Here is a 16,210-nt window from a genome sequence, read left to right as displayed (position 1 = left end):
AAACAATAATAAACTAGTAAGAGGAAAAGGGGGGAGGCAAAAGGGACAAGTGGTACTAAGGAATGGTACAGGATGCTGAGCGCCTGCACACTGGGAGATTTGACCTAATTAGGGAGATCAGAATGTATGCCTCTGGAAGCCATAAAAAGGCTTAGTGACCATGAAGATCCTCCTTATCACCCTGATACCAGATTGTAAGGTGTCCAACTACCGCCCACTTCCCACATCCATCATGGAATTCTTGGGCCAGACTCTAGTATGCAGATACAACTCAACTCCTCCAGCAGATTACTGGTCAAGCATGCTCCATTTGAATCAGCAACCTAGAAATGTCCCATTTACACCACTTTCTTTATTATCTTTGACATTTAACTTCATTAAAACAAGTTCAAAGAAAGATCTGGGGCTCCATATTCCTTTTGCACTTCCACACACTTCAAGGGAGGAAAACAGTAACTAAGATGAGACAGTAACTTAAAATAACCCTTCCCAGCATCCAGTTTCTCTGCCTCCAAACCTCAGTGCTGATAACTGTGTTGCTTGCAGAGGGATCCTTACTTTAATTTTAATTAGCTGGGCCAATGTTTTGCTTTTAACAACGGAGTAGAAAAAATGAATTATAGGGAATGATTTATAAAAATAAAGTTGGCTTGGGCGTCGGGGGCTCAGTCGGTTAAATGCCCAACTCTTGATATCGGCACAGGTCATGATCTCAGGGTCCTGGGATTCAGCCCTGAGACACATTCTGCACAGCGGGGAGTCTGCTTGGGATTCTCTTTCCCTCTCCCTCTGCCCCTCCTTCGTCCCTCCCTCTCTTTTTCTAGTGCATCTTCTCTCAATAAAGAAAACTTTTTTTTTTTTAAAGATCTTATTTATTTATTTGAGAGAGAGACAGTGAGAGCGAGCATGAGAGGGGAGAAGGTCAGAGGGAGAAGCAGACCCCCGTCAAGCGGGGAGCCCAACACAGGACTTTATCCTAGGACTCTGGGATCATGACCTGAGCGGACGGCAGTTGCTTAACTAACTGAGCCACGTCAACAAATAAATCTTAAAGCCCTCAATAAATAAATCTTAAAAAACTAATAAAGTTGGCTTTATGCTTTCCCCTTTGGCTTTCTTTCCACCATAAAATGGAAGTAAAAGTTTTCTATGTAGCACAGTCTGGGCACCGCCTTCCTACGTTTATAAGGCAGTTCCCTGAAACTGCATTAGCCACACTGGTCTCCTCAAGCACTCCTTTCGTTCCTTAATCACCACCTGCTTTCTGTCCCTGAGCCTACCTCCAAGCCAAGAGAAATGCAGGTACTTTGAGTCAAGTCTAAGCATATTCAGTAAAGTTATAAAATGCAAAAGAAAGAAGACAGTAATTTTGCGCCGTTTCTCCATTCTGTAGAAACTGGGTTTTCCTTCCCTGCATATCAGAAAAGGAGTCTGGATGTGCAAAGCAAGTTTGAGGTGAGAACCTTAAACATAAACCTTCCTTACCTGGTTTTCTCTTCCATATTCCACCCGGCCGCTTAAATGTTGACATGTGTCATGGGGCCTGATCACATGCAATGACAGCTCTCCACCTTCCCCCTCCTCAATGGCTCTTGCCTATTTTGCTCTTCTCCCAGGTCAAGTGAGTAACTTGAGTTAAATGGAATCCAGCCAGCCTCACATCTACTCAGCCAAAATCCAGTTGCTTTTAGAGAGAAGGGCAAGGTTGAGCTCTACTTAAATTCACATAGGACTATCTCTTAACCCTGGCACAGAGAGGGGTTGTTATAGCAAATTCATCCTTCCCTAAGATTGTATCTCAAGCTCTCACCAAAGTTACTAAGTTTCTAGGGCAGAGAAGGCCAAAGGCTACAGCTTAACTGCATGTTCAGATGCATTCTTGACAATGCCCTTGTTCCTGATGTAAGGTAGCCCTTATAGTTATCAGAGATCCTTCTCAGGATTTGAACCTCAAGGAGGCTCATGGTGTAAACAATGTCAGTGAATGATCTTAGTCATCTGGAGTAAGAGGAGGGACCTTGCAACTCAAACACCAAAGTCTAACAAGCCCTTGCCTGCTACCAGTAACCAGTGTGTGCAATAGAACAAACTTAGGAAGTCAAAGAAAGGATTGCTTGGCTTCTAACAAAGTATCCAAAAACTCTTCTACTCCCCAAAAAACTCTTCCACTCCCAACTTCTGTTCTTAAATTGTCTGAAGCTTTGCCTAAATACACGTTAACATTAGGGACTTGCATTTGCCTTTGGCTGTTTAAAAAGCCAGTATGCGGGATGCCTGGGTGGCTCAGTCAGCTAAGCGGCTGCCTTCGACTCAGGTCGTGATCCCAGGATGAGCATCGGGCTCCTTGCTCAGTGGGGAACCCACTTCTCCCTTTGCCTCTCTGGGCTACTCTGCCTGCTTGTGCTCTCTCTCTTTCTGACCAATAAATAAAATCTTAAAAAGTCATTATGTTCATTTTGATGCTCATCTCTAGTTGCTATTTCTTCTAGGGTATCTGTATTAGAATAGAAAGAACTCCACAGATGAGATAAATAGGTCAAAAAATCTTTAAAGACCCTTCCAATTCTCAGTCTATCATCTATGAAAGCCCCATACAAGTCTTTTACTTCACTGGTCATTTGTTCCTAAGCACTTATTACGGTGGTATGCCCAGACTGGGGGATATGTGATTCAAACTGCTGTATATTAAACATTAAACAAACACAATCCTCTCTATATATTTATGGCTAGAAATTTAAAAATAATTATAATAACCCTTCATCCCCTCTCTTATCTTTCTCCTGCCTAAGCCTTCATTTCTAAGACTCCTCTCCTAACTCATGTTAAGGAAAACACTGGTGCATGTATATAAACAGGAGACATGTGGGCAGCCTCCTTCTTCAAGTATCTTTGGCCATATGAGGATTCCAACCAGATGAAAATATAAAATTTCTGTAGCAGTCAGGATAGGTTAGAAAATTGTATAGTTAACAAATAACCCCCAACATCTACTGACTTACAAGAGAAGTTTTAAGTCTTGCTAATGCATCAAGTCCCAACACAGCTGTCATACAAGTTGTCAAAGTAACTACTAGCTCTGTCCACTGCAAAGAACAAAGAACAGGGAATATTTCGCTGCTCTAAAGCTTCCATCCAAAACACACTTCACTTCTGCTCACCTTTTACTGACCAAGGCAGATCACATGGTCACACCTACTTCAAGGCAGTAGGAAAATGCAATCTCAACATAGTTTCAGTAGCAGTTTCAGCTTCAATTCTACCATCCATCCATTTTATTCTACAAAACCTTGCTGAGTGCTTATCATATGCCAGATGTTGTTTTTGGCATAAAGGTATAGCAGGGGTCAAAACAGGTTAAAAAAACAACAACAAAGAAATCACCCTGACCTCATGGAGCACAAACTCCTAGGTCATTGTAGTTGCTTCCTCTCTGTCCCACTAACTTCTTCCTCCTCTCTTTTCTAATACTATTCTCCTTCCCTGTCTCGGGCCATTCTTTCCTAGTCTAGTCTAATCTCTATTCTTCAGGTGCCTCTACTCTTCTAGGGTACCATTTCCCAGGGCATCACCTTACCACTTTCCCCTCTCTTCGCTTTATTGTATGTAACTCTATTTTATTTTTTTTAATTTTTTTAAAAGATTTTATTTATTTATTTGACAGAGATCACAAGTAGGCAGAGAGGCAGGCAGAGAGAGAGAGGAGGAAGCAGGCTCCCCGCTGAGCAGAGAGCCTGATGTGGGGCTTGATCCCAGGGTCCTCGGATCATGACCTGAGCCGAAGGCAGAGGCTTTAACCCACTGAGCCACCCAGGCGCCCCTGTAACTCTATTTTAAAATAAAAGGTTTGAGGGGTGCCTTCGTCGCTCAGTCAGCTAAACGGCTGCCTTTGGCTCAAGTCATGATCTCATGGTCCTGGGACTGAGTTCTGCATCAGGCTCCCTGCTTAGCAGGCAGCCTGCTTCTCCCTCTCCCTCTGCCTGCCGCTCTCCCCGCTTATCCTCTAATAAAATCTTTTAAAAAATAAAATAAAAGGTTTGAGGGGCACCTGGGTGGCTCAGTCAGCTGAGTGTCTGACTCTTGATTTCAGCTCAGGCTGTGATCTTGGTATCATGGGATCAAGCCCCACATTGGAATCCACACTCAGCAGCTTGAGTTTCTCTCCCTCTAGCCCTCCCTCTACTCTAAGTAAACAAATCTTTTTTAAAAAATAAATAAAAGATTTGAAACTCAGTTGCTTTACTAATACTTTCTGAGCATAGTACCTGGGTGCTTAGTAGGTACTTTATAAACTACTAACTGAATTAATGTAAACAGCAGATTTTATTTGATAGTAAAACATTCTGCAGAGAACAAGCTCTAGCCTCAACTTCCTCAGAATCTGCTCACACTTTGACCCACTGGGGGAACATCAGTGATGACTCCTAGATATGGTACTTTCCTTTCCAGGAATTCCCCCCAGGAGCTTCACTGTACGGTAAACACATAGATTTGTCAATATGTGAAGAAAGCAAGGATTTCAAATAACTCAGACTGAAGAAAAAAAAAGAAAACTTCAACTTTGTTATAGCTCCTCTTTTATTCTGTTGAGGTAGTAAGAAGGAATTATGCCACTGAAAATAGTGTCTTATATTAGCAGACAAGCAGGATTCTATAAAAAGTCCCATTAGCCCATGTGATACCAAGTAGGTATTGTGAAGATATGTGAGACTTTGACATTATTCTGATTATTCTTCAGTCCATCCTAGCAGGCTCTATGGCATTTAGCACCACAGCTTTCCAGACTGCACACCAAATATAACTGCTGTCATTTTTCAGCTAACCCTAGTGAGGGTATGAAGAAGGCCACAACATGCAAGGCCATCCATATAAAATATTTCTGGACTCTCATCAAAGGGAGAACCACATGCTTTATTGGTGAGTACCAAATTTTTAAAAAATGAATCAGAATAGCATATAACTTTCCTGGAATATCCTTCTTCCTTTGTTTCTCATTTTCTTCAAAGCTGAACAAAGCTTACAAGATTAAAAAAAAAAAAAAAGTGTAAGTTTCCTATCAGATTCACACTGAAGTTTCATACTACTGAAAAATTCCTCTCTGGTTTTACTATAACCATATTAAAAGGGGGTAAAAATGAGTTAAGGAGATGTAACATCTAGTCCAGGGTCCATGGCTAAATTAGCTTATAATCAAAGCATTTCTAGGCCTCAGTTCCTCATCAGGAAAATGATGTAGCTAAACTACATGACTTCTATGGCCTCTTCCAGTTCAGGATTTCCACTTCTTTTTTTTTTAAAGATTTTATTTATTTGACAGAGAGAAATCACAAGTAGTCAGAGAGGCAGGCAGAGAGAGAGAGGGAAGCAGGCTCCCTGCTGAGCAGAGAGCCCGATGCGGGACTCGATCCCAGGACCCTGAGATCACAACCCGAGCCGAAGGCAGCGGCTTAACCCACTGAGCCACCCAGGCGCCCCAGGATTTCCACTTCTTATTAGAATGCAGAAAAATTACAAAACACCATTACTCACACCATATAACATGATAAGATAGATAAGCTACAATACCGTAGTTTTTGAAAAACCCATCAGGAAAGCTAAAGATGCAAAGAAATCTAAATAAACTAAATTCTAGAAAATATTAAGCCTTTCATAAAAGAGACCATGGCTATTCTCATTCCTGGCAAAGTGGCAAAGCAAGGAAATTTCCACTAACAGAACTGAGAAGAAACCAGCCAAATTTGTAACCAACTTTTAATAGCTGAATGTGGTTGCAATTAACAGATTAGAATTCAGAGGAGGCCCAGCTATAAGTCCCACCTGCCAATTCCTTCCCACAGGTCATCACAGAGAGCTGAAGTCTGAGGGCAAGGCAGGAAAGCTAAGAGAGTATCTCATAAAATATACAGGCCTCCACCACATCCAAGGCAGCTGCTCTGAAGGTGGAGGACAAGTCAAAAAGCATGAAATAAACCCCTCCAATGCATTCTGAGTACAAGGCAGATAGTATCCCTAAGGCAAATAAACAGGGCACAAACATGAAGTAAAGAAAAACTGAGGTGAGGGGTGCCTGAGTGGCTCAGGGTTAAGCCTCTGCCTTCATCTCAGATCACGATTTCAGGGTCCTGGGATCGATCCCTGCATCAGGCTGTCTGCTCAGCGGGGAGCCTGCTTCCCCCTCACTCTCTGCCTGCAGCTCTGCCTACTTGTGATCTCTCTGTGTCTAGAGAAGGAAAGAAAAGAAAAAGAAAAAGAAAAAGGAAAAGAAAAAGAAAACGAAAACGAAAACCTGAGGTGGTATTGGAGAGCAAAGAAAATATCCAAGCAGTCCAAAGAGCTGCTGGCAGCTAAGCTGAACAGGTTCAGAAAGCTGACAGGATAGAAGTATAAGAAGATCATAGAAAAAATTTTCTAAAACCGAGGTGTCTGGGTGGCACAGTTGGTTAAGTGTCCGACTCTTGGTTTCAGCTCAGGTCATGATCCAGGGCTGTGAGATTGAGCCCCATGTTAGGGTCTCTGCTCATTCCAGAGTCTGCTTGAGATCCTCTCTCCCTCTCCCTCTGCCCCTCCTTCTCTCTCTCTCTAAAATAGATAAATCTTTAAAAAACAAAACAAGATGGCATGGGTGGCTCCGTCAGTTAAGCATCTACCACTGGCTCAGGTCTTGATCACAGGGTCCTGGGATCGAGTCCTACATCAGGCTCCTTGCCTAGGGGGGAACCTGCTTATTCCTCTGCCTGGTGCTCCGCCCGCTTGGGCATGTGTGCACTCTCTCTTGACAAAATCTTTTTAAAAAATAAATAAGTAACAAAACAAAACTTAACAATTTTCCAAAACTGACAAAAGATACCAACTCACAGACCGAAGTACTCAAATGAACTACAGGCAGAATAAGTAAAAGAAACCCATACCTAGGTCTATCATAGCCAAACTGTTGAAAATGGTGAGGGGGGGGGTGGGGAGAGCAACTGTTAAAAGGAACCAGGTGAAAGAGTTAACTATATACTAGTAAGTACAACAGGAGGGATACCTGATTTATCACTAGAAACGATGAAAGCCAGAATCTGACAAGAGAACATCATTTTTCAAGTGCCAAAAAGAGAAATATCAACCTAGAATTTTGTACCTAGGGAAATGAAGATGAAATGAAGATCTTCATTCAAAAATGAAGACGAAATAAAGACATTTTCAAAGGGACAAAAGTGAAAAGAATTGGTCTTCCTCACAATGTGGGAAACAAAGGCGGAAGAATTATTAAATTTCCTTACTACCTACAGCCCACTGACAAGTCCTTGAAGCACGCAGAGTGACATTCCTCTAGGGACTCAACTGCCTCCACGTTAACACTTTGCCAAGGGCAAAAGGCAATCCTAGTTCGACACCCCCACCCACCAGATCCAGTAAGCCTACTTTAACATATAAAAATTCTTTTGGAAACTCCCTTTATCTCTAAAACCCCCAAGATACATGTTAGCAATCACCTCTCCCCCCACCCCGCAACCCAAGGATATGGCCCCCAATATACATCCGAAGGGTCTCATGACTAAGGTTTTATTAGACAGTAATAAACGATCTTTTCCTAACAATAGGTAGCCCCTTCAAGGTCCTGGAAACCTTGCTTCCAAATTCCTTTGAGACTTACGCTATCCCTAACCCCCTCCCAACTTGAATTATATAACAGGGCACGCTTCATGACCCCGGTGCAGCTCTTTCTGCCCATGGGTCCTGTCCCCGTGCCTTAATAAAATCACCTGTTTGCACCAAAGATGTCTCAAGAATTTCTTGGTCATCAGCTTTGAACCCTAACATCTTTCCTATAGCGCTTCAGAGTTTTGCTAAAGAAATGTTAAAAGTTCTTATGCTGAAGGAAAATGACAACAAATGGAACCTGCATAAAGGAACAAGAGCTCCAGAAAGGATAATTAGAAAATATAAAAGGTCTTTAAAAAACAAAAACAAAAACAAAAAAAAAAACCAGAAAATTTATCTACATGTTTATTATTATTTTTTAAGATTTTTATTTATTTATTTGACAGAGATCACAAGCAGGCAGAGAAGCAGGCAGAGAGAGGGGGAAGCAGGCTCCCCGCTGAGCAGAGAGCCCAATGCAGGGCTCCATCCCAGGACCCTGAGATCATGACCTGAGCCGAAGGCAGAGGCTTAACCAACTGAACCACCCAGGCGCCCCTACATGTTTATTATTTTTTTAAAGATTTTATTTATTTGAGAGAGCGCACATGCACACGAGCAGGGGGGAGAGGCAGAGGGAGAAGGAGCAGACTCCCCCAGCTGAGCAGGGGCCTGTCACAGGACTCAATCCCAGGACCCTGGGATCATGACCTGAGCCAAAGGCAGATGCTTAACCAACTGAGCCACCCAGGCACCCCCTGTCTACAGGTTGAAATGTCTTTAAGAGACTACTGATTATTTAAAGCAAAATAATAATGTATTACAAGGTTTATAACACATTTAGAAATAGAAAATAACAAGCTCTCAGTGTTGGAAGGGGGTGAACCGAATCATGTTATCATAAGGTTTACAGTATTGGTGAAATAGTTTAGATTATTTTTTAAAAATTATGATAACTACTGAAAGGCTCATGGGTCATCTTTAAACACCTTCCTTTTTGGTCATTATGTTTACTTAGTAACATGCCCATCAATGGAGAGTAAAAGGAAGGTTAAAAAGAAAACTAAATAAATCACCAACTGCAAGTAGTTTTTGTGTACTTTTACATCAATCATAATATAAACCAGTATGTTAACATTAAAGTGCCATCACAGATTCATGGATAGTTCCAAAGCAAATGGAAATTAACCATGTTAATCAAGGTAAACATACATATTTTAACTGAAATAACTTTGAGGGGCTGTACTTCCCTGCTTTAAAAGTATATACTTTCAAGACAGTAAAAAACTGTATTATGGACTATGGCCCCAAAGTTCAAACTGGAGGACATAAGTAAGTTTGGCACATCTCTATCCCACATTATCAACTATTATAAAAGCAATTAGTGGGGGAAAAAAGGATTTGTTTATATAATAAAGACCCTGAACATGAGAACAGCATTTTTAATATCTGAATTTTCAAAGAATATAAAAAACAAAAATAACAAGCTTGATTAAGAATGTATTATGCATAAAGCAGTGTACTGGACATATACTCTTATAATAAATCCTAACTAGACTGTATGGGTTTTATGCACTTTACTTCAGAGAATTTAAATAATACATTCAACATTACACATCAATGAAAGAACTATGATTTGAATCTCAGATTCAAAAGCCCAAGATCTTCTTTCAAATAATGATGAATTTTTTTTTACTGACCAGGACACCAAGAGAACTTGGTGATAGATTAGATATGGGGGATAAGGGGAAGAGGATTTAAGAATAACTCCTACATGCCAATTACTGAGATGGGGAAAACTGGGAGAATGATACGGGAAAAAGAATTCTATTTTGGATACGTTAAGCCTATTCATGAAGTGTCTACTTAAATAAGTGAGTGGTAACATCAAGCACGCAATTGGATAATGTGTCTGAAGTTCAGGCAAGAAGTCTAAATGTAAGTCTGAGAATTACTCACAGGTAGATAATACTTAATAAATTGAATGAGACCACTTGGGGAAAGAATTTAGAAAGGTGGAGGAGGGCAGGAACTAAACTCTGGGATATGCTAATACATGAAGGCAAGAAGATGACAGAAGCCTGTAAAAACTTATGCCAAAGTGTGAAGTAGGAGAAAAACAAGAATAAGTTTTATAAGCTAAGAAAAGCAGGTGAATATGCAGAAAACAATGGTCCACTATATTGAAAGCTGTCACAAGATCCTGTAAGATGGATTTGGTAAATTAAAGTCTTGATTAGAGCAATTTCAAGTGGTGAGATGGTTTAACAGAAGTCAATCCGGAACAGGTTGAGGAGCAAAGTGAAGAGAACACACAAAGACAACTCTTGAAAATTTGCTTGAAGGATGATCAGAGAAATGAGAAACTAGACAATAGCTAAAAGAGAAAATGGAATCTGAGAGGGTTTGTAACAGATTTCTATATCCACACTGTTCAATATGGTAGACAATTACGGAATAAATGAAATCTGGTGAGCAGGGCTGAGAAACTAATTTTTTTCTAAATACATTTTTATTTATTTATTTTTATTTATTTGACAGAGACACAACCAGAGAGGGAACACGAGCTGGGGGAGTGGGAAAGGGAGAAGCAGGCTTCCCACTGAGCAGGGAGCCCGACACAGGGCTCGATCCCAGGACCCGAGGACCATGCCCTGAGCCGAAGGCAGATGCTTAACGACTGAGCCAACCAGATGCCCCATACATTTTTACTTAAATAGCCACACATGGGGTGCCTGGGTGGCTCAGTCAGTTAAGCATCCATCTGCCTTAGGCTCAGATCACGATCCCAGAGTTCCAGGATCAAACCCACATGGGGTTCCCTGCTTAGCAGGGAGTCTGCTTCTCCCTCTGACCCTTCCTCCTTCCCCCCAACCATGCTCTCTTTCACTCACTCTCAAATAAATAAAATCTTTTTTAAAAAAATAAATAAATAGGGTCGCCTGGGTGGCTCAGTGGATTAAGCCTTTGCCTTCAGCTCAGGGGTCATGATCTCAGGGTCCTGGGATGGAGCCCTGCATCAGGCTCTCTGCTTAGTGGGAAGCCTGCTTTCCCCTCTCCCTCTGCCTGCCTCTCTGCCTATTTGTGACCTCTCTCTCTCTCAAATAAATTTTTAAAATCTTACAAAATGAATAAATAAATAAATAGCCACATGTAGCCAGTAGCTACCAGACTGGACAGTATAGTTCAGGGCACATTTGTATACTAATAAAGACAACCCAACAGAAAGGGGAAAATGCATGATGCAAGAAAGAGATGAGTCCTTAAGAAGTGAAGGGAAGGAATCCAAAGCAAAAGCGGAAGAATCTACCTACAAGGGATCAACATGAGTGAAGCAAAGCCTGAAGTTAGAGCAACCAGTGGGAACTGATTAAATTTAACATCAGAGTATCACTTAAGCCTGGTTGAAATCTCAAGCAGAAGAATAAATTACAGAAGGCTAGAAAAGCTAAGCAGGAGAGCTTGGGAAGGTAATCTGTATCTACTGAGTATACATTCAGTACCAGGCATTTTCTGTGACAAATTATTTTGCTACTCAAAACCATAAAGTGCCTGGTCAGTCTTACTTTATAAACAAGAGTACGGATGCTCTGAGAAGTAAAGCAACTTCACCGAAATCACATATATAGTAAATGTCAAGATTTAGTCACAGGCCAGTCTGATTTACTTTAGGGTTAGAATCTTACCACTACCTAAGGTGGCAGGTTAAGAACCAATGTTTCCACACCTGGAAATAACATTAAAAAACGGCAGATAAATCTGGCAGCTAACAAGTACCAATGAGCCTGGAAGTAGTAGGCCAGAGGTAAAAACAGTCCCCTCCATGCTATCTATAAGCTAATTAAGGAACATTTATTTAACAACTATTTTTTAATCTAAGTGAAAATGCCCTTATTAAGACAAACAGGAAAACACATTCTTGCAACTTATCTATTTTACAAAAGTATCAATCAGAAAACTGGCAGTGCTTTATAGTAACTACAAAATCGTATCTGGGCAAAAAAAAATCCTATCTGGACATACTGAAAAAGTAGGCAGTTAGAAACTGACCCTCTCTCCAATTTGTAAATGAAGGAGGAAATTATTAAACTGAGCCTAATCAGTTATTAAATTACAGATTAGATTACTTTAAATTTAGTGTCAACATAAATCACCCAGATCTGAGCTGTCCAATATGGTAGCCACTAGCTACTTGCAGCTATTTAAAAATAATTAAAATTAAAAATTCAGTTCCTCAGGTGCACTAGCCACCATTGTTAAGTGCTCAACAGTCACATGCGGCTAGTTGGCTACTTCAATGGACAACAAAGAATAGAGTCTTCCATCATCATAGAAAGTGCTACTGAACAGTCATTAGATCTTCAATTTTTCTTTTGACTTTTTTCAGGAGAGCCAATAAAAGGAATAACTCAGAAGATCTGAGTTTTCCAAATCAGCACTAGCCAGCTGAGCAACGATGTATGTGTATCATTTAATAGTGCTTCTAGAAATGAATGTGCATTTGAATCACCTAAGAATCCTGTGAAAATGTAGATTCTAATTCAGTAGGTCTTGGGATGGAGTCAAGAATTCTGCACTAACATATTCGTAGGTGATGTTAATACTGCTGGTCCAGCAATCACATTTTGTGTACTAAGATTTTAGTTCTCTCTGGGCCTCAGTTTCCTCAGCTGTCAAGTAACTGGAAAAAGACAATGGTCATGAACTCCCTGTAAACACTAACATGTAGTTTGTACAGAATGAAATGCAGAGATTTCGCTTTTTGCAGAGGAAGGTTCTTCCCTGAAGTAAATGCCAGGATTCTAACAAACAATATTTGTGCTACCATTTTTTTTTTCCATGAAAAGCCATTCTAAATTTAAATGAAAAGCAATGGGAAAATGTGATTTGCCATATAAATATTCAATCTCTGTACAACTTTTCAGAAATGGATTTAAAAGGCTGACGTGTATGAAAGACAAACCACTAAGAATCACCAGAGGGACACACTGTATTTTCTAAATACACAGCTCATGGAAGAAGAAAAACAAAAACAAAAACAAAAAAAAACCAATGCAGGACTCAGCCTGTACTACTGTTACCTTAAAAACATCAGTTCTACATGAAAAGCAACTCCCTGGAAAAAGCCATTAACTACAATAACATTACTGTTGTTTTGTTTTTGTGAAGTTTCAGTCAAGGATCTGAGCAATAAAAAAGTGACCAAAATCCCCATGCCACCAACAGGCAACAAAGTAATGTTAATGTTAACAGTCCACAGAACAGGCTGAAAGAGCTGACACAGGGCAGCCAACAATGCCACAAAGAACTACCCTTGGGACAGCCTCCTATTTCAACGGGGGCCCTACAGTCAAACATGGCTCAAAAGGGCAATGCAAACAATGAAATGGACAGCAGTGGTGTGGCTCACCATTTCATAAAGCAGTATCTCATAAAAAGGAGACAGCCTAAAATATCCAGTCTGTTAATAAATTCTGAATTATGCATGATAGGTAATTACTTATATTCTTAAAAACAAACAAACAAAAAATTGGAGGGCTCCTGCGTGGCTCTAGGTGGTTAAGCATCTGCCTTTGCCTCAGGTCATGATTCCAGGGTCCTGGGATCTATTCCCCTGGCAGGCTCTCTGCCCAGTGGGGAATCTGCTTCTCCCTCTCTCTCCCCCTCAATGCTTCCCCTGCCTCTGTGCTCTTGAATAAATAAATAAAAACTTGAAAAACAACAACAACCCTGAAAACACATGTTCAACTTCTAGGTGATAGGATGTTTTGAAAATCTACACTTTTTTATATTTATATTTTTATATTTCCTTTAATAAGAAATATATTTTAAAGTTTAAATTAAATGTCATTAAAGTTCTTCTATATAAATCATGTCAGGCACTTCCAAAATCTTTCCAAAGATTTAATTCACTTTAACAACACACTTTACTACTTAGGAAACTCTTCAAATAAATCACTTTGAGAAGATAAACAGTGTATTAAAAAAACCTAAGACATGAGGAGTTTTTTCTTCTCACTTTTAAAACAAACTGCTATTCTCACTCTTTTTTTCTTCCCAACCTTAATTTAGGACAACCTGCTAAAAGGTGGCTTTTAAAAATCAGTCAAAATATCTTATTACCAAATTTCAGTGTGGGTCCTAAATTTGGAACTGTACATTCTGCTTATCTTTAAAAAAGACTGATGAGGGTCGCCTGGCTGACTCAGTTGGTGGAACATATGACTCGATCTCAGGGTTGTGGGTTCAAGCCCCATGATGTGTGTAGATATTACTTAAAAATAAATTTTTTAAATTTTAAAAAAGATGGAAAAGTGCCTGTAATACTTACTTCAAGTTGTCTTTATTAAAACAGAAAATTCATATATATCATAAATACACATAGAAAATCCATACAGATTGGGAGAAAGCACTATTGTATAATTCTGTCTGAATGAAATGTTCATGTTCAGAGCTATATCCAATTAATACTTCTGCACTTTTACGACACTTAAACTAGTTTCTAGATATTATAAAGGTAACTTTTACATTACCAATGAGAACATAAGCCTAATTTCTACTCACACCATAAAAATTCTTTTATAAATAATCTGTAAATCTTTCTCAATAAGAGAAAACTGCTAGTATCAAACTTTTAACAACTGACCAGCAATTAATTTCACCTTTTCCTCTCAACAAATGTTATAAAATTCCACCTGTAGGATATCTGATCTCCTTTTAAAATGCAATTTAAGAAACCATTACTCTTAGAGAAACTGTGGTTCTTTTTGAGAGAGAATTATAATGTGGATAGAAACATTTTAGCCCTATCATTTAAAAAAATACAGTGTATAAAAAAAAGGGCCACGTAGCAGTCCGTGGGCAGTATGAGTCATCACCCAACTCAAAACTTGCAGCACTTCTGAGCTTCCTCCTACCAGACCCCATCCCCTTCACCAATGTACCCTGAGTCAGCAAACCTCACTATTTTGTCAGTTATGAATTCTCACGATGTTTAAATGAACTTATGCAAAACACTGCAACACATTTAGTACTAACACTTGTCATAAGAACATGTACTGTTTCTTTTACAAAATTAACCCGTCTTCAAATCAATCTTCGATTCTTTCTCAATCACAAATAGTCAAACACTACATTGAATCCTCCTTTCCAAGTAACCAAACTCCAAAATATATATAAAGGGTATTTTTATAAACAATTCTCTGTTTGCCAGTTGTTTTTTTCCTGAACAGTAAAATCTAAATAATAAGACATATCCTGCTCAAATCTGGCATATTTCCTAGATGACTGCAATTACTGAATTTAGAACACCAATAAGCAATTTTACAAGTTTCACCAGGCAATTCTTATTAAGTGATGTAACACATATATGTGAAAGGACTTTACACTCCCTGGCACATAGCAAGCAAACCCTTCATAAACGTGTTTGAACCCGTTAGCGATCTTAGAGATTCTTCCACCCAACTCAAGATTATTTTTCAAACGTTAAAATCTGACATCTCTAATAATAAACTCTAGAGGTAGTTGCTTTTCAGGGCCAGGCCCTGTTTGGATTGGACCCTACATTCTTCTAGTCAAATTACGGTTTCCACCTCAGTTTCCCAAGGTTGAAGAGAGAGACTATGTCCAAGCAGAACCTTAAAAACTAACAAGGCTAGAAGCAGCAGCAATCAGAAAATTACTCTGGAGAGGTCTGCACTCCATTTTGTCCCCCCGTTAATTTTTTTTTTTCCCCTTGACAAATCATCTTCTATCGTTAAAAAAAAAAAAAAAGTTAATACTGACTTTTAAGAGCATTTTTAGCATTGAGGAAAAGAACAGGAATTTTGGTGCAAATGCAGTAAGGCTTCTAATTCCACCACTTCACTGGACCTTTGCCAATGAGCAAGCTAAAGAGAAAATAAAACAGGAAAGGAATCAAAAAGATCCTGCTTCACAGAGCTCCCACGTAACACCTGAACCAGTGGAGTCCTACGAAGCCGAGGAACAAAAGGCGGCCAAGAGACCTCTACTCCTCCACGCACCTCACCGAGGCAGGCAGAAACGCACGGCCAAGCCAAGAGGCCCTTTTCGGTGACGGACAAAACAAGTTCCCACTGAGGCACTTTCACAGACCAGCGCTCCGCGTCCCGAACAGCCAGGGAAAGGCTGCAGCAGGGTGGGGGAGCGGGGGAGCAGAGAAATGAGCAATTCCGAGCCGGACAAGTTTTCTGTACCTCGTTTACGGCCAGAACTCAGAACTTGGGCAGAGGACTCCGGGGCTCCGAGACCGGCCGGGCGAGCGGAGCGCGCTACGCAGTTCGCCGAGTCCGCCGGGGACTTTGCCCGGCCGGAGTCAGCTGAGGCCGAGTCACCCGAGTGGGATGGGGGAGGAGACGCGGGAGCATTTCGAGGGCAGCGCGCCAGGAAGGCGAGACTCCGCGCCACCTCACGCTCCCCGGGCCGCCCCTCCCGGCCGCCGCCCCTCGCCCGCCGCTCGCCCGCCGGGGCGGGCTTCGAACCCGCGGAACCGCGCGCGGGCGGCGGCGCCGCAGCCGAGCGGCGGGGCCCCGGGGCTGGCGGGCGCGGCCCGGCCGGGAGGCCGGCG

At 40.9% G+C, this 16,210-nt stretch overlaps 1 protein-coding gene across 2 annotated transcripts in view; it reads right to left on the bottom strand.

Annotated features, from left to right (window-relative positions):
- Nucleotides 1-16,210, bottom strand: part of MAPK6 (mitogen-activated protein kinase 6) — a 38,629-nt gene that overhangs the window by 21,552 nt on the left and 867 nt on the right. Inside the window, exon 1 of one of the 2 annotated variants that reach the window (XM_059372838.1) lies at nucleotides 15,840-16,109. The exons of the other annotated variant lie outside the window; for it this stretch is intronic. The gene's annotated coding sequence lies outside the window, so the exon portion shown is untranslated. Of the gene's footprint in view, nucleotides 1-15,839; nucleotides 16,110-16,210 lie in introns of those variants that run through there. 2 annotated transcript variants of the gene reach the window in all.

This window comes from Mustela nigripes, chromosome 13 (assembly GCF_022355385.1).
Source record: "Mustela nigripes isolate SB6536 chromosome 13, MUSNIG.SB6536, whole genome shotgun sequence".
NCBI lineage: Eukaryota > Metazoa > Chordata > Mammalia > Carnivora > Mustelidae > Mustela > Mustela nigripes.
The sequence above is the reverse complement of the archived record's forward strand: the minus strand, read 5'-3'. Positions and strand labels throughout refer to the sequence as shown.